The following is a 23,640-nucleotide window of genomic DNA, read 5'->3' as shown; positions in this document are numbered from 1 at the left end:
GCAAACCGCAAGTGGATAGTTGGAGCGCTTTGAGGCGTATGCTGCAAAACGAAATATCTTCACATAAAAACTAGACAGAAGCATTCTCAGAAACTTCTTTGTGATGTGCGCATTCAACTCACAGAGTTGAAGCTTCCTTTTCATATAGCACTTTTGAAACGCTCTGTTAGTAGAATCTGCAAGGGAATATTTGGAGTGCTACGAGGCCAACACTGGAAAACGAAATACCTTCACATGCAAACCAGACGGAAGCATTCTCAGAAACTACCCTGTGGTTTATGCATCCAACTCACTGAGAGGAATCTTCCCTTTGAGAGCGCAGTTTGGAAACACTCTTTTTGCAGAATTTGCTAGGGGATGTTTGGAGCGATTTCAGGACTAGGCTGGAAAAGGAAATATCTTCACTTAAACGCTAGACAGAAGCATTGTCAGAAACTTCGGTGTGATGAGTGCATTCAACTCACAGACCTGAACCTTCCTTTTGATAGAGCAGTTTTGAAACGCTCTTTCAGTAGCATCTGAAAGTGGATATTTGGAGCGCTTTGAGGCCAAGGCTGGAAAACGAAATATCATCACATAAAAACTAGACAGAAGCATTCTCAGAAACTTCTTTGTGATGAGTGGATTCAACTCACAGACTTGCACGTTCCTTTGCATAGGATAGTTTTGAAACACTCCTTTTGTAGAATCTGCGAGTGTTTATTTCGAACGCTTTGAGGCCTATGCTGGAAAAGGAAATATCTTCACCTAAAAACTAGACGGAAGCATTGTCAGAAACATCTTTGTGATGACTGCATTCAACTCACAGAGTTGAACCTACCTATTGATAGAGAAGTTTTGAAACACCCTTTTTGTAGAATCTGCAAGTGAATATTTGGAGCGATATGAGGCCTCTGCTGGGAAATGAAATATCTTCCCCTAAAAGCTAGACAGAAGCATACTCAGAAACGACTTGGCAATGTGTGCATCCAACTCACAGAGTTGAACCTTCCTTTCCGTAGAGCAGTTTTGAAACACTCTTTTAGTAGAATCTGAAAGTGGATATTTGGAGCGTTTTGAGGCCAGTGCTGGGCAACGAAATATCATCACAGAAAAACTAGACAGAAGCGTTCTGCGAAAGTTCTTTGTGATGAGTGCATTCAACTCAGAGACTCGAACGTTCCTTTTGATAGAACAGTTTTGAAACACTCCTTTTGTAGAATCTGCAAGTGTTTATTTGGAGCGCTTTCAGGCCTATGCTGGAAAAGGAAATATCTTCCCCTAAAAAGTAGATAGAAGCATTCTCAGAAACTTCTTGGTGATGTGTACATTGAACTCACAGTGTTGAACCTTTCTTTGGAGAGAGAAGTTTTGAAACACTCTTTTAGCAGAATCTTCAAGTGGATATATGGAGTTCCTTGAGGCCTACGCCGGAAAAGGAAATATCTTCCTGTAGAAACTAGGCAAAAGCATTCTCAGAAAGTTCCCTGTGCTTTGTGCATTCAACTCACAGAGTTCAACCTTCCTTTTGATAGAGCAGTTTTGAAACACTCTTTTTGTAGAATCTGCACGTGGATATTTGGAACGCTTTGAGGCCTATGCTTCAAAAGGAAATATCCTGGCATAGAAACGGGACGGAAGCATTCTCAGAAACTTCTTTGCGATGAGGGCCTTCAAGTCACAGAGTGAAACCTTCCTTTTGATAGGCCAGCTTTGAAACACTGCTTCTGTAGAATCCGCAAGTGGATGCTTGGAGCTCTTTGAGGCTTAGGCTGGAAAAGGTAATATCTTCATATACAAACTAGACAGAAGCATTCTCAGAAACTTCTTTGTCATGTGGGGATGGAACTCACAGAGTGGAACATTCCTTTTCACAGAGCAGTTCTGCAACCCTCTTTTGGTGGAAACTGCACGTGGATGTTTGGTGCGATTGCGTCATCCAGTGGAAAAGGAAATACATTCAGACGAAAACTAGATAGAACCATTCTCAGAAACTTCTTGAGATGAGTGCATTCTACTCACAGAGTTGTACCTTCCTTTTGATAGAATAGTTTTGAAACACACTTTTTGTGCAAACCGCAAGTGGATAGTTGGAGCGCTTTGAGGCGTATGCTGCAAAACGAAATATCTTCACATAAAAACTAGACAGAAGCATTCTCAGAAACTTCTTTGTGATGTGCGCATTCAACTCACAGAGTTGAAGCTTCCTTTTCATATAGCACTTTTGAAACGCTCTGTTAGTAGAATCTGCAAGGGAATATTTGGAGTGCTACGAGGCCAACACTGGAAAAGGAAATACCTTCACATACAAACCAGATGGAAGCATTCTCAGAAACTACCCTGTGTTTTATGCATTCAACTCACTGAGAGGAATCTTCCCTTTGAGAGCGCAGTGTGGAAACACTCTTTTTGCAGAATTTGCTAGGGGATGTTTGGAGCGATTTCAGGACTAGGCTGGAAAAGGAAATATCTTCACTTAAACACTAGACAGAAGCATTGTCAGAAACTTCGGTGTGATGACTGCATTCAACTCACAGACCTTAACCTTCCTTTTGATAGAGCAGTTTTGAAACGCTCTTTTAGTAGCATCTGAAAGTGGATATTTGGAGCGCTTTGAGGCCAAGGCTGGAAAACGAAATATCATCACATAAAAACTAGACAGAAGCATTCTCAGAAACTTCTTTGTGATGAGTGGATTCAACTCACAGACTTGCACGTTCCTTTGCATAGGATAGTTTTGAAACACTCCTTTTGTAGAATCTGCGAGTGTTTATTTCGAACGCTTTGAGGCCTATGCTGGAAAAGGAAATATCTTCACCTAAAAACTAGACGGAAGCATTGTCAGAAACATCTTTGTGATGACTGCATTCAACTCACAGAGTTGAACCTACCTATTGATAGAGAAGTTTTGAAACACCCTTTTTGTAGAATCTGCAAGTGAATATTTGGAGCGATATGAGGCCTCTGCTGGGAAATGAAATATCTTCCCCTAAAAGCTAGACAGAAGCATACTCAGAAACGACTTGGCAATGTGTGCATCCAACTCACAGAGTTGAACCTTCCTTTCCCTAGAGCAGTTTTGAAACACTCTTTTAGTAGAATCTGAAAGTGGATATTTGGAGCGTTTTGAGGCCAGTGCTGGGCAACGAAATATCATCACAGAAAAACTAGACAGAAGCGTTCTGCGAAAGTTCTTTGTGATGAGTGCATTCAACTCAGAGACTCGAACGTTCCTTTTGATAGAACAGTTTTGAAACACTCCTTTTGTAGAATCTGCAAGTGTTTATTTGGAGCGCTTTCAGGCCTATGCTGGAAAAGGAAATATCTTCCCCTAAAAAGTAGATAGAAGCATTCTCAGAAACTTCTTGGTGATGTGTACATTGAACTCACAGTGTTGAACCTTTCTTTGGATAGAGAAGTTTTGAAACACTCTTTTAGCAGAATCTTCAAGTGGATATATGGAGTTCCTTGAGGCCTACGCCGGAAAAGGAAATATCTTCCCGTAGAAACTAGGCAAAAGCATTCTCAGAAAGTTCCCTGTGCTTTGTGCATTCAACTCACAGAGTTCAACCTTCCTTTTGATAGAGCAGTTTTGAAACACTCTTTTTGTAGAATCTGCACGTGGATATTTGGAACGCTTTGAGGCCTATGCTTCAAAAGGAAATATCCTGGCATAGAAACGGGACGGAAGCATTCTCAGAAACTTCTTTGCGATGAGAGCCTTCAAGTCACAGAGTGAAACCTTCCTTTTGATAGGCCAGCTTTGAAACACTGCTTCTGTAGAATCCGCAAGTGGATGCTTGGAGCTCTTTGAGGCTTAGGCTGGAAAAGGTAATATCTTCATATACAAACTAGACAGAAGCATTCTCAGAAACTTCTTTGTCATGTGGGGATGGAACTCACAGAGTGGAACATTCCTTTTCACAGAGCAGTTCTGCAACCCTCTTTTGGTGGAAACTGCACGTGGATGTTTGGTGCGATTGCGTCATCCAGTGGAAAAGGAAATACATTCAGACGAAAACTAGATAGAACCATTCTCAGAAACTTCTTGAGATGAGTGCATTCTACTCACAGAGTTGTACCTTCCTTTTGATAGAATAGTTTTGAAACACACTTTTTGTGCAAACCGCAAGTGGATAGTTGGAGCGCTTTGAGGCGTATGCGGCAAAACGAAATATCTTCACATACAAACTAGACAGAAGCATTCTCAGAAACTTCTTTGTGATGTGCGCATTCAACTCACAGAGTTGAAGCTTCCTTTTCATATAGCACTTTTGAAACGCTCTGTTAGTAGAATCTGCAAGGGAATATTTGGAGTGCTACGAGGCCAACACTGGAAAACGAAATACCTTCACATGCAAACCAGACGGAAGCATTCTCAGAAACTACCCTGTGGCTTATGCATCCAACTCACTGAGAGGAATCTTCCCTTTGAGAGCGCAGTTTGGAAACACTCTTTTTGCAGAATTTGCTAGGGGATGTTTGGAGCGATTTCAGGACTAGGCTGGAAAAGGAAATATCTTCACTTAAACACTAGACAGAAGCATTGTCAGAAACTTCGGTGTGATGAGTGCATTCAACTCACAGACCTGAACCTTCCTTTTGATAGAGCAGTTTTGAAACGCTCTTTTAGTAGCATCTGAAAGTGGATATTTGGAGCGCTTTGAGGCCAAGGCTGGAAAACGAAATATCATCACATAAAAACTAGACAGAAGCATTCTCAGAAACTTCTTTGTGATGAGTGGATTCAACTCACAGACTTGCACGTTCCTTTGGATAGGATAGTTTTGAAACACTCCTTTTGTAGAATCTGCGAGTGTTTATTTCGAACGCTTTGAGGCCTATGCTGGAAAAGGAAATATCTTCACCTATAAACTAGACAGAAGCATTGTCAGAAACATCTTTGTGATGACTGCATTCAACTCACAGAGTTGAACCTACCTATTGATAGAGAAGTTTTGAAACACCCTTTTTGTAGAATCTGCAAGTGAATATTTGGAGCGATATGAGGCCTCTGCTGGGAAATGAAATATCTTCCCCTAAAAGCTAGACAGAAGCATACTCAGAAACGACTTGGCAATGTGTGCATCCAACTCACAGAGTTGAACCTTCCTTTCCGTAGAGCAGTTTTGAAACACTCTTTTAGTATAATCTGAAAGTGGATATTTGGAGCGTTTTGAGGCCAGTGCTGGGCAACGAAATATCATCACAGAAAAACTAGACAGAAGCGTTCTGCGAAAGTTCTGTGTGATGAGTGCATTCAACTCAGAGACTCGAACGTTCCTTTTGATAGAACAGTTTTGAAACACTCCTTTTGTAGAATCTGCAAGTGTTTATTTGGAGCGCTTTCAGGCCTATGCTGGAAAAGGAAATATCTTCCCCTAAAAAGTAGATAGAAGCATTCTCAGAAACTTCTTGGTGATGTGTACATTGAACTCACAGTGTTGAACCTTTCTTTGGAGAGAGAAGTTTTGAAACACTCTTTTAGCAGAATCTTCAAGTGGATATATGGAGTTCCTTGAGGCCTACGCCGGAAAGGAAATATCTTCCTGTAGAAACTAGGCAAAAGCATTCTCAGAAAGTTCCCTGTGCTTTGTGCATTCAACTCACAGAGTTCAACCTTCCTTTTGATAGAGCAGTTTTGAAACACTCTTTTTGTAGAATCTGCACGTGGATATTTGGAACGCTTTGAGGCCTATGCTTCAAAAGGAAATATCCTGGCATAGAAACGGGACGGAAGCATTCTCAGAAACTTCTTTGCGATGAGGGCCTTCAAGTCACAGAGTGAAACCTTCCTTTTGATAGGCCAGCTTTGAAACACTGCTTCTGTAGAATCCGCAAGTGGATGCTTGGAGCTCTTTGAGGCTTAGGCTGGAAAAGGTAATATCTTCATATACAAACTAGACAGAAGCATTCTCAGAAACTTCTGTGTCATGTGGGGATGGAACTCACAGAGTGGAACATTCCTTTTCACAGAGCAGTTCTGCAACCCTCTTTTGGTGGAAACTGCACGTGGATGTTTGGTGCGATTGCGTCATCCAGTGGAAAAGGAAATACATTCAGACGAAAACTAGATAGAACCATTCTCAGAAACTTCTTGAGATGAGTGCATTCTACTCACAGAGTTGTACCTTCCTTTTGATAGAATAGTTTTGAAACACACTTTTTGTGCAAACCGCAAGTGGATAGTTGGAGCGCTTTGAGGCGTATGCTGCAAAACGAAATATCTTCACATAAAAACTAGACAGAAGCATTCTCAGAAACTTCTTTGTGATGTGCGCATTCAACTCACAGAGTTGAAGCTTCCTTTTCATATAGCACTTTTGAAACGCTCTGTTAGTAGAATCTGCAAGGGAATATTTGGAGTGCTACGAGGCCAACACTGGAAAAGGAAATACCTTCACATGCAAACCAGACGGAAGCATTCTCAGAAACTACCCTGTGGCTTATGCATCCAACTCACTGAGAGGAATCTTCCCTTTGAGAGCGCAGTTTGGAAACACTCTTTTTGCAGAATTTGCTAGGGGATGTTTGGAGCGATTTCAGGACTAGGCTGGAAAAGGAAATATCTTCACTTAAACACTAGACAGAAGCATTGTCAGAAACTTCGGTGTGATGAGTGCATTCAACTCACAGACCTGAACCTTCCTTTTGATAGAGCAGTTTTGAAACGCTCTTTTAGTAGCATCTGAAAGTGGATATTTGGAGCGCTTTGAGGCCAAGGCTGGAAAACGAAATATCATCACATAAAAACTAGACAGAAGCATTCTCAGAAACTTCTTTGTGATGAGTGGATTCAACTAACAGACTTGCACGTTCCTTTGGATAGGATAGTTTTGAAACACTCCTTTTGTAGAATCTGCGAGTGTTTATTTCGAACGCTTTGAGGCCCATGCTGGAAAAGGAAATATCTTCACCTAAAAACTAGACAGAAGCATTGTCAGAAACATCTTTGTGATGACTGCATTCAACTCACAGAGTTGAACCTACCTATTGATAGAGAAGTTTTGAAACACCCTTTTTGTAGAATCTGCAAGTGAATATTTGGAGCGATATGAGGCCTCTGCTGGGAAATGAAATATCTTCCCCTAAAAGCTAGACAGAAGCATACTCAGAAACGACTTGGCAATGTGTGCATCCAACTCACAGAATTGAACATTCCTTTCCCTAGAGCAGTTTTGAAACGCTCTTTTAGTAGAATCTGAAAGTGGATATTTGGAGCCCTTTGAGGCCAGTGCTGGGCAACGAAATATCATCACAGAAAAACTAGACAGAAGCGTTCTGCGAAAGTTCTTTGTGATGAGTGCATTCAACTCAGGGACTCGAACGTTCCTTTTGATAGAACAGTTTTGAAACACTCCTTTTGTAGAATCTGCAAGTGTTTATTTGGAGCGCTTTCAGGCCTATGCTGGAAAAGGAAATATCTTCCCCTAAAAAGTAGATAGAAGCATTCTCAGAAACCTCTTGGTGATGTGTACATTGAACTCACAGTGTTGAACCTTTCTTTGGATAGAGAAGTTTTGAAACACTCTTTTAGTAGAATCTTCAAGTGGATATATGGAGTTCCTTGAGGCCTACGCCGGAAAAGGAAATATCTTCCCGTAGAAACTAGGCAAAAGCATTCTCAGAAAGTCCCCTGTGCTTTGTGCATTCAACTCACAGAGTTCAACCTTCCTTTTGATAGAGCAGTTTTGAAACACTCTTTTTGTAGAATCTGCACGTTGATATTTGGAACGCTTTGAGGCCTATACTTCAAAAGGAAATATCCTGGCATAGAAACGGGACGGAAGCATTCTCAGAAACTTCTTTGCGATGAGGGCCTTCAAGTCACAGAGTCAAACCTTCCTTTTGATAGGCCAGCTTTGAAACACTGCTTTTGTAGAATCCGCAAGTGGATGCTGGGAGCTCTTTGAGGCTTAGGCTGGAAAAGGTAATATCTTCATATACAAACTAGACAGAAGCATTCTCAGAAACTTCTGTGTCATGTGGGGATGGAACTCACAGAGTTGAACATTCCTTTTCACAGAGCAGTTCTGCAACCCTCTTTTGGTGGAAACTGCACGTGGATGTCTGGTGCGATTGCGTCATCCAGTGGAAAAGGAAATACATTCAGAGGAAAACTAGATAGAACCATTCTCAGAAACTTCTTGAGATGAGTGCATTCTACTCACAGAGTTGTACCTTCCTTTTGATAGAATAGTTTTGAAACACACTTTTTGTGCAAACCGCAAGTGGATAGTTGGAGCGCTTTGAGGCTTATGCTGCAAAACGAACTATCTTCACATACAAACTAGACAGAAGCATTGTCAGAAACTTCTTTGTGATGTGCGCATTCAACTCACAGAGTTGAAGCTTCCTTTTCTTATAGCACTTTTGAAACGCTCTGTTAGTAGAATCTGCAAGGGAATATTTGGAGTGCTACGAGGCCAACACTGGAAAAGGAAATACCTTCACACACAAACCAGACGGAAGCATTCTCAGAAACTACCCTGTGCTTTATGCATTCAACACACTGAGAGGAATCTTCCCTTTGAGAGCGCAGTTTGGAAACACTCTTTTTGCAGAATTTGCTAGGGCATGTTTGGAGCGATTTCAGGACTATGTTGGAAAAGGAAATATCTTCACTTAAACACTAGACAGAAGCATTGTCAGAAACTTCGGTGTGATGAGTGCATTCAACTCACAGACCTGAAACTTCCTTTTGATAGAGCAGTTTTGAAACGCTCTTTTAGTAGCATCTGAAAGTGGATATTTGGAGCGCTTTGAGGCCAAGGCTGGAAAACGAAATATCATCACATAAAAACTAGACAGAAGCATTCTCAGAAACTTCTTTGTGATGAGTGGATTCAACTCACAGACTTGCACGTTCCTTTCGATAGGATAGTTTTGAAACACTCCTTTTGTAGAATCTGCGAGTGTTTATTTCGAACGCTTTGAGGCCTATGCTGGAAAAGGAAATATCTTCACCTAAAAACTACACAGAAGCATTGTCAGAAACATCTTTGTGATGACTGCATTCAACTCACAGAGTTGAACCTACCTATTGATAGAGAAGTTTGGAAACACCCTTTTTGTAGAATCTGCAAGTGAATATTTGGAGCGATATGAGGCCTCTGCTGGGAAATGAAATACCTTCCCCTAAAAGCTAGACAGAAGCATACTCAGAAACGACTTGGCAATGTGTGCATCCAACTCACAGAGTTGAACCTTCCTTTCCCTAGAGCAGTTTTGAAACACTCTTTCAGTAGAATCTGAAAGTGGATATTTGGAGCGCTTTGAGGCCAGTGCTGGGAAACGAAATATCATCACAGAAAAACTAGACAGAAGCGTTCTGCGAAAGTTCTTTGTGATGAGTGCATTCAACTCAGGGACTCGAACGTTCCTTTTGATGGAACAGTTTTGAAACACTCCTTTTGTAGAATCTGCATGTGTTTATTTGGAGCGCTTTCAGGCCTATGCTGGAAAAGGAAATATCTTCCCCTAAAAAGTAGATAGAAGCATTCTCAGAAACTTCTTGGTGATGTGTACATTGAACTCACAGTGTTGAACCTTTCTTTGGATAGAGAAGTTTTGAAATACTCTTTTAGCAGAATCTTCAAGTGGATAAATGGAGTTCCTTGAGGCCTATGCCGGAAAAGGAAATATCTTCCCGTAGAAACTAGGCAAAAGCATTCTCAGAATGTTCCCAGTGCTTTGTGCGTTCAACTCACAGAGTTCAACCTTCCTTTTGATAGAGCAGTTTTGAAACACTCTTTTTGTAGAATCTGCACGAGGATATTTGGAACGCTTTGAGGCCTATGCTTCAAAAGGAAATATCCTGGCATAGAAACTGGACGGAAGCATTCTCAGAAACTTCTTTGCGATGAGGGCCTTCAAGTCACAGAGTGGAACCTTCCTTTTGATAGGCCAGCTTTGAAACACTGCTTCTGTAGAATCCGCAATTGGATGCTTGGAGCTCTTTGAGGCTTAGGCTGGAAAAGGTAATATCTTCATATACAAACTAGACAGAAGCATTCTCAGAAACTTCTTTCTCATGTGGGGATGTAACTCACAGAGTTGAACATTCCTTTTCACAGAGCAGTTCTGCAACCCTCTTTTGGTGGAAACTGCAAGTGGATGTTTGTTGCGATTGCGTCATCCAGTGGAAAAGGAAATACATTCAGACGAAAACTAGATAGAACCATTCTCAGAAACTTCTTGAGATGAGTGCATTCTACTCACAGAGTTGTACCTTCCTTTTGATAGAATAGCTTTGAAACACACTTTTTGTGCAAACCGCAAGTGGATAGTTGGAGCGCTTTGAGGCGTATGCTGCAAAACGAAATATCTTCACATACAAACTAGACAGAAGCATTCTCAGAAACTTCTTTGTGATGTGCGCATTCAACTCACAGAGTTGAAGCTTCCTTTTCATATAGCACTTTTGAAACGCTCTGTTAGTAGAATCTGCAAGGGAATATTTGGAGTGCTACGAGGCCAACACTGGAAAAGGAAATACCTTCACATACAAACCAGACGGAAGCATTCTCAGAAACTACCCTGTGCTTTATGCATTCAAGTCACTGAGAGGAATCTTCCCTTTGAGAGCGCAGTTTGGAAACCCTCTTTTTGCAGAATTTGCTAGGGGAGGTTTGGAGCGATTTCAGGACTATGCTGGAAAAGGAAATATCTTCACTTAAACACTAGACAGAAGCATTGTCAGAAACTTCGGTGTGATGAGTGCATTGAACTCACAGACCTGAACCTTCCTTTTGATAGAGCAGTTTTGAAACGCTCTTTTAGTAGCATCTGAAAGTGGATATTTGGAGCGCTTTGAGGCCAAGGCTGGAAAACGAAATATCATCACATAAAAACTAGACAGAAGCATTCTCAGAAACTTCTTTGTGATGAGTGGATTCAACTCACAGACTTGCACGTTCCTTTGGATAGGATAGTTTTGAAACACTCCTTTTGTAGAATCTGCGAGTGTTTATTTCGAACGCTTTGAGGCCCATGCTGGAAAAGGAAATATCTTCACCTAAAAACTAGACAGAAGCATTGTCAGAAACATCTTTCTGATGACTGCATTCAACTCACAGAGTTGAACCTACCTATTGATAGAGAAGTTTTGAAACACCCTTTTTGTAGAATCTGCAAGTGAATATTTGGAGCGATATGAGGCCTCTGCTGGGAAATGAAATATCTTCCCCTAAAAGCTAGACAGAAGCATACTCAGAAACGACTTGGCAATGTGTGCATCCAACTCACAGAGTTGAACCTTCCTTTCCGTAGAGCAGTTTTGAAACACTCTTTTAGTAGAATCTGAAAGTGGATATTTGGAGCGTTTTGAGGCCAGTGCTGGGCAACGAAATATCATCACAGAAAAACTAGACAGAAGCGTTCTGCGAAAGTTCTTTGTGATGAGTGCATTCAACTCAGAGACTCGAACGTTCCTTTTGATAGAACAGTTTTGAAACACTCCTTTTGTAGAATCTGCAAGTGTTTATTTGGAGCGCTTTCAGGCCTATGCTGGAAAAGGAAATATCTTCCCCTAAAAAGTAGATAGAAGCATTCTCAGAAACATCTTGGTGATGTGTACATTGAACTCACAGTGTTGAACCTTTCTTTGGAGAGAGAAGTTTTGAAACACTCTTTTAGCAGAATCTTCAAGTGGATATATGGAGTTCCTTGAGGCCTACGCCGGAAAAGGAAATATCTTCCTGTAGAAACTAGGCAAAAGCATTCTCAGAAAGTTCCCTGTGCTTTGTGCATTCAACTCACAGAGTTCAACCTTCCTTTTGATAGAGCAGTTTTGAAACACTCTTTTTGTAGAATCTGCACGTGGATATTTGGAACGCTTTGAGGCCTATGCTTCAAAAGGAAATATCCTGGCATAGAAACGGGACGGAAGCATTCTCAGAAACTTCTTTGCGATGAGGGCCTTCAAGTCACAGAGTGAAACCTTCCTTTTGATAGGCCAGCTTTGAAACACTGCTTCTGTAGAATCCGCAAGTGGATGCTTGGAGCTCTTTGAGGCTTAGGCTGGAAAAGGTAATATCTTCATATACAAACTAGACAGAAGCATTCTCAGAAACTTCTGTGTCATGTGGGGATGGAACTCACAGAGTGGAACATTCCTTTTCACAGAGCAGTTCTGCAACCCTCTTTTGGTGGAAACTGCACGTGGATGTTTGGTGCGATTGCGTCATCCAGTGGAAAAGGAAATACTTTCAGACGAAAACTAGATAGAACCATTCTCAGAAACTTCTTGAGGTGAGTGCATTCTACTCACAGAGTTGTACCTTCCTTTTGATAGAATAGTTTTGAAACACACTTTTTGTGCAAACCGCAAGTGGATAGTTGGAGCGCTTTGAGGCGTATGCTGCAAAACGAAATATCTTCACATAAAAACTAGACAGAAGCATTCTCAGAAACTTCTTTGTGATGTGCGCATTCAACTCACAGAGTTGAAGCTTCCTTTTCATATAGCACTTTTGAAACGCTCTGTTAGTAGAATCTGCAAGGGAATATTTGGAGTGCTACGAGGCCAACACTGGAAAAGGAAATACCTTCACATACAAACCAGATGGAAGCATTCTCAGAAACTACCCTGTGTTTTATGCATTCAACTCACTGAGAGGAATCTTCCCTTTGAGAGCGCAGTGTGGAAACACTCTTTTTGCAGAATTTGCTAGGGGATGTTTTGAGCGATTTCAGGACTAGGCTGGAAAAGGAAATATCTTCACTTAAACACTAGACAGAAGCATTGTCAGAAACTTCGGTGTGATGAGTGCATTCAACTCACAGACCTGAACCTTCCTTTTGATAGAGCAGTTTTGAAACGCTCTTTTAGTAGCATCTGAAAGTGGATATTTGGAGCGCTTTGAGGCCAAGGCTGGAAAACGAAATATCATCACATAAAAACTAGACAGAAGCATTCTCAGAAACTTCTTTGTGATGAGTGGATTCAACTCACAGACTTGCACGTTCCTTTGCATAGGATAGTTTTGAAACACTCCTTTTGTAGAATCTGCGAGTGTTTATTTCGAACGCTTTGAGGCCTATGCTGGAAAAGGAAATATCTTCACCTAAAAACTAGACGGAAGCATTGTCAGAAACATCTTTGTGATGACTGCATTCAACTCACAGAGTTGAACCTACCTATTGATAGAGAAGTTTTGAAACACCCTTTTTGTAGAATCTGCAAGTGAATATTTGGAGCGATATGAGGCCTCTGCTGGGAAATGAAATATCTTCCCCTAAAAGCTAGACAGAAGCATACTCAGAAACGACTTGGCAATGTGTGCATCCAACTCACAGAGTTGAACCTTCCTTTCCCTAGAGCAGTTTTGAAACACTCTTTTAGTAGAATCTGAAAGTGGGTATTTGGAGCGTTTTGAGGCCAGTGCTGGGCAACGAAATATCATCACAGAAAAACTAGACAGAAGCGTTCTGCGAAAGTTCTTTGTGATGAGTGCATTCAACTCAGAGACTCGAACGTTCCTTTTGATAGAACAGTTTTGAAACACTCCTTTTGTAGAATCTGCAAGTGTTTATTTGGAGCGCTTTCAGGCCTATGCTGGAAAAGGAAATATCTTCCCCTAAAAAGTAGATAGAAGCATTCTCAGAAACTTCTTGGTGATGTGTACATTGAACTCACAGTGTTGAACCTTTCTTTGGATAGAGAAGTTTTGAAACACTCTTTTAGCAGAATCTTCAAGTGGATATATGGAGTTCCCTGAGGCCTACGCCGGAAAAGGAAATATCTTCCCGTAGAAACTAGGCAAAAGCATTCTCAGAAAGTTCCCTGTGCTTTGTGCATTCAACTCACAGAGTTCAACCTTCCTTTTGATAGAGCAGTTTTGAAACACTCTTTTTGTAGAATCTGCACGTGGATATTTGGAACGCTTTGAGGCCTATGCTTCAAAAGGAAATATCCTGGCATAGAAACGGGACGGAAGCATTCTCAGAAACTTCTTTGCGATGAGAGCCTTCAAGTCACAGAGTGAAACCTTCCTTTTGATAGGCCAGCTTTGAAACACTGCTTCTGTAGAATCCGCAAGTGGATGCTTGGAGCTCTTTGAGGCTTAGGCTGGAAAAGGTAATATCTTCATATACAAACTAGACAGAAGCATTCTCAGAAACTTCTTTGTCATGTGGGGATGGAACTCACAGAGTGGAACATTCCTTTTCACAGAGCAGTTCTGCAACCCTCTTTTGGTGGAAACTGCACGTGGATGTTTGGTGCGATTGCGTCATCCAGTGGAAAAGGAAATACATTCAGACGAAAACTAGATAGAACCATTCTCAGAAACTTCTTGAGATGAGTGCATTCTACTCACAGAGTTGTACCTTCCTTTTGATAGAATAGTTTTGAAACACACTTTTTGTGCAAACCGCAAGTGGATAGTTGGAGCGCTTTGAGGCGTATGCTGCAAAACGAAATATCTTCACATACAAACTAGACAGAAGCATTCTCAGAAACTTCTTTGTGATGTGCGCATTCAACTCACAGAGTTGAAGCTTCCTTTTCATATAGCACTTTTGAAACGCTCTGTTAGTAGAATCTGCAAGGGAATATTTGGAGTGCTACGAGGCCAACACTGGAAAAGGAAATACCTTCACATACAAACCAGATGGAAGCATTCTCAGAAACTACCCTGTGTTTTATGCATTCAACTCACTGAGAGGAATCTTCCCTTTGAGAGCGCAGTGTGGAAACACTCTTTTTGCAGAATTTGCTAGGGGATGTTTTGAGCGATTTCAGGACTAGGCTGGAAAAGGAAATATCTTCACTTAAACACTAGACAGAAGCATTGTCAGAAACTTCGGTGTGATGAGTGCATTCAACTCACAGACCTGAACCTTCCTTTTGATAGAGCAGTTTTGAAACGCTCTTTTAGTAGCATCTGAAAGTGGATATTTGGAGCGCTTTGAGGCCAAGGCTGGAAAACGAAATATCATCACATAAAAACTAGACAGAAGCATTCTCAGAAACTTCTTTGTGATGAGTGGATTCAACTCACAGACTTGCACGTTCTTTTGGATAGGATAGTTTTGAAACACTCCTTTTGTAGAATCTGCGAGTGTTTATTTCGAACGCTTTGAGGCCTATGCTGGAAAAGGAAATATCTTCACCTAAAAACTAGACAGAAGCATTGTCAGAAACATCTTTGTGATGACTGCATTCAACTCACAGAGTTGAACCTACCTATTGATAGAGAAGTTTGGAAACACCCTTTTTGTAGAATCTGCAAGTGAATATTTGGAGCGATATGAGGCCTCTGCTGGGAAATGAAATACCTTCCCCTAAAAGCTAGACAGAAGCATACTCAGAAACGACTTGGCAATGTGTGCATCCAACTCACAGAGTTGAACCTTCCTTTCCCTAGAGCAGTTTTGAAACACTCTTTCAGTAGAATCTGAAAGTGGATATTTGGAGCGCTTTGAGGCCAGTGCTGGGAAACGAAATATCATCACAGAAAAACTAGACAGAAGCGTTCTGCGAAAGTTCTTTGTGATGAGTGCATTCAACTCAGGGACTCAAACGTTCCTTTTGATGGAACAGTTTTGAAACACTCCTTTTGTAGAATCTGCATGTGTTTATTTGGAGCGCTTTCAGGCCTATGCTGGAAAAGGAAATATCTTCCCCTAAAAAGTAGATAGAAGCATTCTCAGAAACTTCTTGGTGATGTGTACATTGAACTCACAGTGTTGAACCTTTCTTTGGATAGAGAAGTTTTGAAATACTCTTTTAGCAGAATCTTCAAGTGGATAAATGGAGTTCCTTGAGGCCTATGCCGGAAAAGGAAATATCTTCCCGTAGAAACTAGGCAAAAGCATTCTCAGAATGTTCCCAGTGCTTTGTGCGTTCAACTCACAGAGTTCAACCTTCCTTTTGATAGAGCAGTTTTGAAACACTCTTTTTGTAGAATCTGCACGAGGATATTTGGAACGCTTTGAGGCCTATGCTTCAAAAGGAAATATCCTGGCATAGAAACTGGACGGAAGCATTCTCAGAAACTTCTTTGTGATGAGGGCCTTCAAGTCACAGAGTGAAACCTTCCTTTTGATAGGCCAGCTTTGAAACACTGCTTCTGTAGAATCCGCAATTGGATGCTTGGAGCTCTTTGAGGCTTAGGCTGGAAAAGGTAATATCTTCATATACAAACTAGACAGAAGCATTCTCAGAAACTTCTTTCTCATGTGGGGATGTAACTCACAGAGTTGAACATTCCTTTTCACAGAGCAGTTCTGCAACCCTCTTTTGGTGGAAACTGCAAGTGGATGTTTGTTGCGATTGCGTCATCCAGTGGAAAAGGAAATACATTCAGACGAAAACTAGATAGAACCATTCTCAGAAACTTCTTGAGATGAGTGCATTCTACTCACAGAGTTGTACCTTCCTTTTGATAGAATAGCTTTGAAACACACTTTTTGTGCAAACCGCAAGTGGATAGTTGGAGCGCTTTGAGGCGTATGCTGCAAAACGAAATATCTTCACATACAAACTAGACAGAAGCATTCTCAGAAACTTCTTTGTGATGTGCGCATTCAACTCACAGAGTTGAAGCTTCCTTTTCATATAGCACTTTTGAAACGCTCTGTTAGTAGAATCTGCAAGGGAATATTTGGAGTGCTACGAGGCCAACACTGGAAAAGGAAATACCTTCACATACAAACCAGACGGAAGCATTCTCAGAAACTACCCTGTGCTTTATGCATTCAAGTCACTGAGAGGAATCTTCCCTTTGAGAGCGCAGTTTGGAAACCCTCTTTTTGCAGAATTTGCTAGGGGAGGTTTGGAGCGATTTCAGGACTATGCTGGAAAAGGAAATATCTTCACTTAAACACTAGACAGAAGCATTGTCAGAAACTTCGGTGTGATGAGTGCATTGAACTCACAGACCTGAACCTTCCTTTTGATAGAGCAGTTTTGAAACGCTCTTTTAGTAGTATCTGAAACTGGATATTTGGAGCGCTTTGAGGCCAAGGCTGGAAAACGAAATATCATCACATAAAAACTAGACAGAAGCATTCTCAGAAACTTCTTTGTGATGAGTGGATTCAACTCACAGACTTGCACGTTCCTCTGGATAGGATAGTTTTGAAACACTCCTTTTGTAGAATCTGCGAGTGTTTATTTCGAACGCTTTGAGGCCTATGCTGGAAAAGGAAATATCTTCACCTAAAAACTAGACAGAAGCATTGTCAGAAACATCTTTGTGATGACTGCATTCAACTCACAGAGTTGAACCTACCTATTGATAGAGAAGTTTTGAAACACCCTTTTTGTAGAATCTGCAAGTGAATATTTTGAGCGATATGAGGCCTCTGCTGGGAAATGAAATATCTTCCCCTAAAAGCTAGACAGAAGCATACTCAGAAACGACTTGGCAATGTGTGCATCCAACTCACAGAGTTGAACCTTCCTTTCCCTAGAGCAGTTTTGAAACACTCTTTCAGTAGAATCTGAAAGTGGATATTTGGAGCGCTTTGAGGCCAGTGCTGGGCAACGAAATATCATCACAGAAAAACTAGACAGAAGCGTTCTGCGAAAGTTCTTTGTGATGAGTGCATTCAACTCAGAGACTCGAACGTTCCTTTTGATAGAACAGTTTTGAAACACTCCTTTTGTAGAATCTGCAAGTGTTTATTTGGAGCGCTTTCAGGCCTATGCTGGAAAAGGAAATATCTTCCCCTAAAAAGTAGATAGAAGCATTCTCAGAAACTTCTCGGTGATGTGTACATTGAACTCACAGTGTTGAACCTTTCTTTGGATAGAGAAGTTTTGAAACACTCTTTTAGCAGAATCTTCAAGTGGATATATGGAGTTCCTTGAGGCCTACGCCGGAAAAGGAAATATCTTCCCGTAGAAACTAGGCAAAAGCATTCTCAGAAAGTTCCCTGTGCTTTGTGCATTCAACTCACAGAGTTCAATCTTCCTTTTGATAGAGCAGTTTTGAAACACTCTTTTTGTAGAATCTGCACGTGGATATTTGGAACGCTTTGAGGCCTATGCTTCAAAAGGAAATATCCTGGCATAGAAACGGGACGGAAGCATTCTCAGAAACTTCTTTGCGATGAGGGCCTTCAAGTCACAGAGTGAAACCTTCCTTTTGATAGGCCAGCTTTGAAACACTGCTTCTGTAGAATCCGCAAGTGGATGCTTGGAGCTCTTTGAGGCTTAGCCTGGAAAAGGTAATATCTTCATATACAAACTAGACAGAAGCATTCTCAGAAACTTCTTTCTCATGTGGGGATGGAACTCACAGAGTTGAACATTCCTTTTCACAGAGCAGTTCTGCAACCCTCTTTTGGTGGAAACTGCACGTGGATGTTTGGTGCGATTGCGTCATCCAGTGGAAAAGGAAATACATTCAGACGAAAACTAGATAGAACCATTCTCAGAAACTTCTTGAGATGAGTGCATTCTACTCACAGAGTTGTACCTTCCTTTTGATAGAATAGTTTTGAAACACACTTTTTGTGCAAACCGCAAGTGGATAGTTGGAGCGCTTTGAGGCGTATGCTGCAAAACGAAATATCTTCACATAAAAACTAGACAGAAGCATTCTCAGAAACTTCTTTGTGATGTGCGCATTCAACTCACAGAGTTGAAGCTTCCTTTTCATATAGCACTTTTGAAACGCTCTGTTAGTAGAATCTGCAAGGGAATATTTGGAGTGCTACGACGCCAACACTGGAAAAGGAAATACCTTCACATGCAAACCAGACGGAAGCATTCTCAGAAACTACCCTGTGGCTTATGCATCCAACTCACTGAGAGGAATCTTCCCTTTGAGAGCGCAGTTTGGAAACACTCTTTTTGCAGAATTTGCTAGGGGATGTTTTGAGCGATTTCAGGACTAGGCTGGAAAAGGAAATATCTTCACTTAAACACTAGACAGAAGCATTGTCAGAAACTTCGGTGTGATGAGTGCATTCAACTCACAGACCTGAACCTTCCTTTTGATAGAGCAGTTTTGAAACGCTCTTTTAGTAGCATCTGAAAGTGGATATTTGGAGCGCTTTGAGGCCAAGGCTGGAAAACGAAATATCATCACATAAAAACTAGACAGAAGCATTCTCAGAAACTTCTTTGTGATGAGTGGATTCAACTCACAGACTTGCACGTTCCTTTGGATAGGATAGTTTTGAAACACTCCTTTTGTAGAATCTGCGAGTGTTTATTTCGAACGCTTTGAGGCCCATGCTGGAAAAGGAAATATCTTCACCTAAAAACTAGACAGAAGCATTGTCAGAAACATCTTTCTGATGACTGCATTCAACTCACAGAGTTGAACCTACCTATTGATAGAGAAGTTTTGAAACACCCTTTTTGTAGAATCTGCAAGTGAATATTTGGAGCGATATGAGGCCTCTGCTGGGAAATGAAATATCTTCCCCTAAAAGCTAGACAGAAGCATACTCAGAAACGACTTGGCAATGTGTGCATCCAACTCACAGAGTTGAACCTTCCTTTCCGTAGAGCAGTTTTGAAACACTCTTTTAGTAGAATCTGAAAGTGGATATTTGGAGCGTTTTGAGGCCAGTGCTGGGCAACGAAATATCATCACAGAAAAACTAGACAGAAGCGTTCTGCGAAAGTTCTTTGTGATGAGTGCATTCAACTCAGAGACTCGAACGTTCCTTTTGATAGAACAGTTTTGAAACACTCCTTTTGTAGAATCTGCAAGTGTTTATTTGGAGCGCTTTCAGGCCTATGCTGGAAAAGGAAATATCTTCCCCTAAAAAGTAGATAGAAGCATTCTCAGAAACTTCTTGGTGATGTGTACATTGAACTCACAGTGTTGAACCTTTCTTTGGAGAGAGAAGTTTTGAAACACTCTTTTAGCAGAATCTTCAAGTGGATATATGGAGTTCCTTGAGGCCTACGCCGGAAAAGGAAATATCTTCCTGTAGAAACTAGGCAAAAGCATTCTCAGAAAGTTCCCTGTGCTTTGTGCATTCAACTCACAGAGTTCAACCTTCCTTTTGATAGAGCAGTTTTGAAACACTCTTTTTGTAGAATCTGCACGTGGATATTTGGAACGCTTTGAGGCCTATGCTTCAAAAGGAAATATCCTGGCATAGAAACGGGACGGAAGCATTCTCAGAAACTTCTTTGCGATGAGGGCCTTCAAGTCACAGAGTGAAACCTTCCTTTTGATAGGCCAGCTTTGAAACACTGCTTCTGTAGAATCCGCAAGTGGATGCTTGGAGCTCTTTGAGGCTTAGGCTGGAAAAGGTAATATCTTCATATACAAACTAGACAGAAGCATTCTCAGAAACTTCTGTGTCATGTGGGGATGGAACTCACAGAGTGGAACATTCCTTTTCACAGAGCAGTTCTGCAACCCTCTTTTGGTGGAAACTGCACGTGGATGTTTGGTGCGATTGCGTCATCCAGTGGAAAAGGAAATACATTCAGACGAAAACTAGATAGAACCATTCTCAGAAACTTCTTGAGATGAGTGCATTCTACTCACAGAGTTGTACCTTCCTTTTGATAGAATAGTTTTGAAACACACTTTTTGTGCAAACCGCAAGTGGATAGTTGGAGCGCTTTGAGGCGTATGCTGCAAAACGAAATATCTTCACATACAAACTAGACAGAAGCATTCTCAGAAACTTCTTTGTGATGTGCGCATTCAACTCACAGAGTTGAAGCTTCCTTTTCATATAGCACTTTTGAAACGCTCTGTTAGTAGAATCTGCAAGGGAATATTTGGAGTGCTACGAGGCCAACACTGGAAAAGGAAATACCTTCACATACAAACCAGATGGAAGCATTCTCAGAAACTACCCTGTGTTTTATGCATTCAACTCACTGAGAGGAATCTTCCCTTTGAGAGCGCAGTGTGGAAACACTCTTTTTGCAGAATTTGCTAGGGGATGTTTTGAGCGATTTCAGGACTAGGCTGGAAAAGGAAATATCTTCACTTAAACACTAGACAGAAGCATTGTCAGAAACTTCGGTGTGATGAGTGCATTCAACTCACAGACCTGAACCTTCCTTTTGATAGAGCAGTTTTGAAACGCTCTTTTAGTAGCATCTGAAAGTGGATATTTGGAGCGCTTTGAGGCCAAGGCTGGAAAACGAAATATCATCACATAAAAACTAGACAGAAGCATTCTCAGAAACTTCTTTGTGATGAGTGGATTCAACTCACAGACTTGCACGTTCCTTTGCATAGGATAGTTTTGAAACACTCCTTTTGTAGAATCTGCGAGTGTTTATTTCGAACGCTTTGAGGCCTATGCTGGAAAAGGAAATATCTTCACCTAAAAACTAGACGGAAGCATTGTCAGAAACATCTTTGTGATGACTGCATTCAACTCACAGAGTTGAACCTACCTATTGATAGAGAAGTTTTGAAACACCCTTTTTGTAGAATCTGCAAGTGAATATTTGGAGCGATATGAGGCCTCTGCTGGGAAATGAAATATCTTCCCCTAAAAGCTAGACAGAAGCATACTCAGAAACGACTTGGCAATGTGTGCATCCAACTCACAGAGTTGAACCTTCCTTTCCCTAGAGCAGTTTTGAAACACTCTTTTAGTAGAATCTGAAAGTGGGTATTTGGAGCGTTTTGAGGCCAGTGCTGGGCAACGAAATATCATCACAGAAAAACTAGACAGAAGCGTTCTGCGAAAGTTCTTTGTGATGAGTGCATTCAACTCAGAGACTCGAACGTTCCTTTTGATAGAACAGTTTTGAAACACTCCTTTTGTAGAATCTGCAAGTGTTTATTTGGAGCGCTTTCAGGCCTATGCTGGAAAAGGAAATATCTTCCCCTAAAAAGTAGATAGAAGCATTCTCAGAAACTTCTTGGTGATGTGTACATTGAACTCACAGTGTTGAACCTTTCTTTGGATAGAGAAGTTTTGAAACACTCTTTTAGCAGAATCTTCAAGTGGATATATGGAGTTCCTTGAGGCCTACGCCGGAAAAGGAAATATCTTCCCGTAGAAACTAGGCAAAAGCATTCTCAGAAAGTTCCCTGTGCTTTGTGCATTCAACTCACAGAGTTCAACCTTCCTTTTGATAGAGCAGTTTTGAAACACTCTTTTTGTAGAATCTGCACGTGGATATTTGGAACGCTTTGAGGCCTATGCTTCAAAAGGAAATATCCTGGCATAGAAACGGGACGGAAGCATTCTCAGAAACTTCTTTGCGATGAGAGCCTTCAAGTCACAGAGTGAAACCTTCCTTTTGATAGGCCAGCTTTGAAACACTGCTTCTGTAGAATCCGCAAGTGGATGCTTGGAGCTCTTTGAGGCTTAGGCTGGAAAAGGTAATATCTTCATATACAAACTAGACAGAAGCATTCTCAGAAACTTCTTTGTCATGTGGGGATGGAACTCACAGAGTGGAACATTCCTTTTCACAGAGCAGTTCTGCAACCCTCTTTTGGTGGAAACTGCACGTGGATGTTTGGTGCGATTGCGTCATCCAGTGGAAAAGGAAATACATTCAGACGAAAACTAGATAGAACCATTCTCAGAAACTTCTTGAGATGAGTGCATTCTACTCACAGAGTTGTACCTTCCTTTTGATAGAATAGTTTTGAAACACACTTTTTGTGCAAACCGCAAGTGGATAGTTGGAGCGCTTTGAGGCGTATGCTGCAAAACGAAATATCTTCACATACAAACTAGACAGAAGCATTCTCAGAAACTTCTTTGTGATGTGCGCATTCAACTCACAGAGTTGAAGCTTCCTTTTCATATAGCACTTTTGAAACGCTCTGTTAGTAGAATCTGCAAGGGAATATTTGGAGTGCTACGAGGCCAACACTGGAAAAGGAAATACCTTCACATGCAAACCAGACGGAAGCATTCTCAGAAACTACCCTGTGGCTTATGCATCCAACTCACTGAGAGGAATCTTCCCTTTGAGAGCGCAGTTTGGAAACACTCTTTTTGCAGAATTTGCTAGGGGATGTTTGGAGCGATTTCAGGACTAGGCTGGAAAAGGAAATATCTTCACTTAAACACTAGACAGAAGCATTGTCAGAAACTTCGGTGTGATGAGTGCATTCAACTCACAGACCTGAACCTTCCTTTTGATAGAGCAGTTTTGAAACGCTCTTTTAGTAGCATCTGAAAGTGGATATTTGGAGCGCTTTGAGGCCAAGGCTGGAAAACGAAATATCATCACATAAAAACTAGACAGAAGCATTCTCAGAAACTTCTTTGTGATGAGTGGATTCAACTCACAGACTTGCACGTTCCTTTGGATAGGATAGTTTTGAAACACTCCTTTTGTAGAATCTGCGAGTGTTTATTTCGAACGCTTTGAGGCCCATGCTGGAAAAGGAAATATCTTCACCTATAAACTAGACAGAAGCATTGTCAGAAACATCTTTGTGATGACTGCATTCAACTCACAGAGTTGAACCTACCTATTGATAGAGAAGTTTTGAAACACCCTTTTTGTAGAATCTGCAAGTGAATATTTGGAGCGATATGAGGCCTCTGCTGGGAAATGAAATATCTTCCCCTAAAAGCTAGACAGAAGCATACTCAGAAACGACTTGGCAATGTGTGCATCCAACTCACAGAGTTGAACCTTCCTTTCCGTAGAGCAGTTTTGAAACACTCTTTTAGTAGAATCTGAAAGTGGATATTTGGAGCGTTTTGAGGCCAGTGCTGGGCAACGAAATATCATCACAG

Source organism: Pongo pygmaeus, chromosome 3 (genome assembly GCF_028885625.2).
Source record: "Pongo pygmaeus isolate AG05252 chromosome 3, NHGRI_mPonPyg2-v2.0_pri, whole genome shotgun sequence".
Lineage (NCBI taxonomy): Eukaryota > Metazoa > Chordata > Mammalia > Primates > Hominidae > Pongo > Pongo pygmaeus.
The sequence above is the reverse complement of the archived record's forward strand: the minus strand, read 5'-3'. Positions refer to the sequence as shown.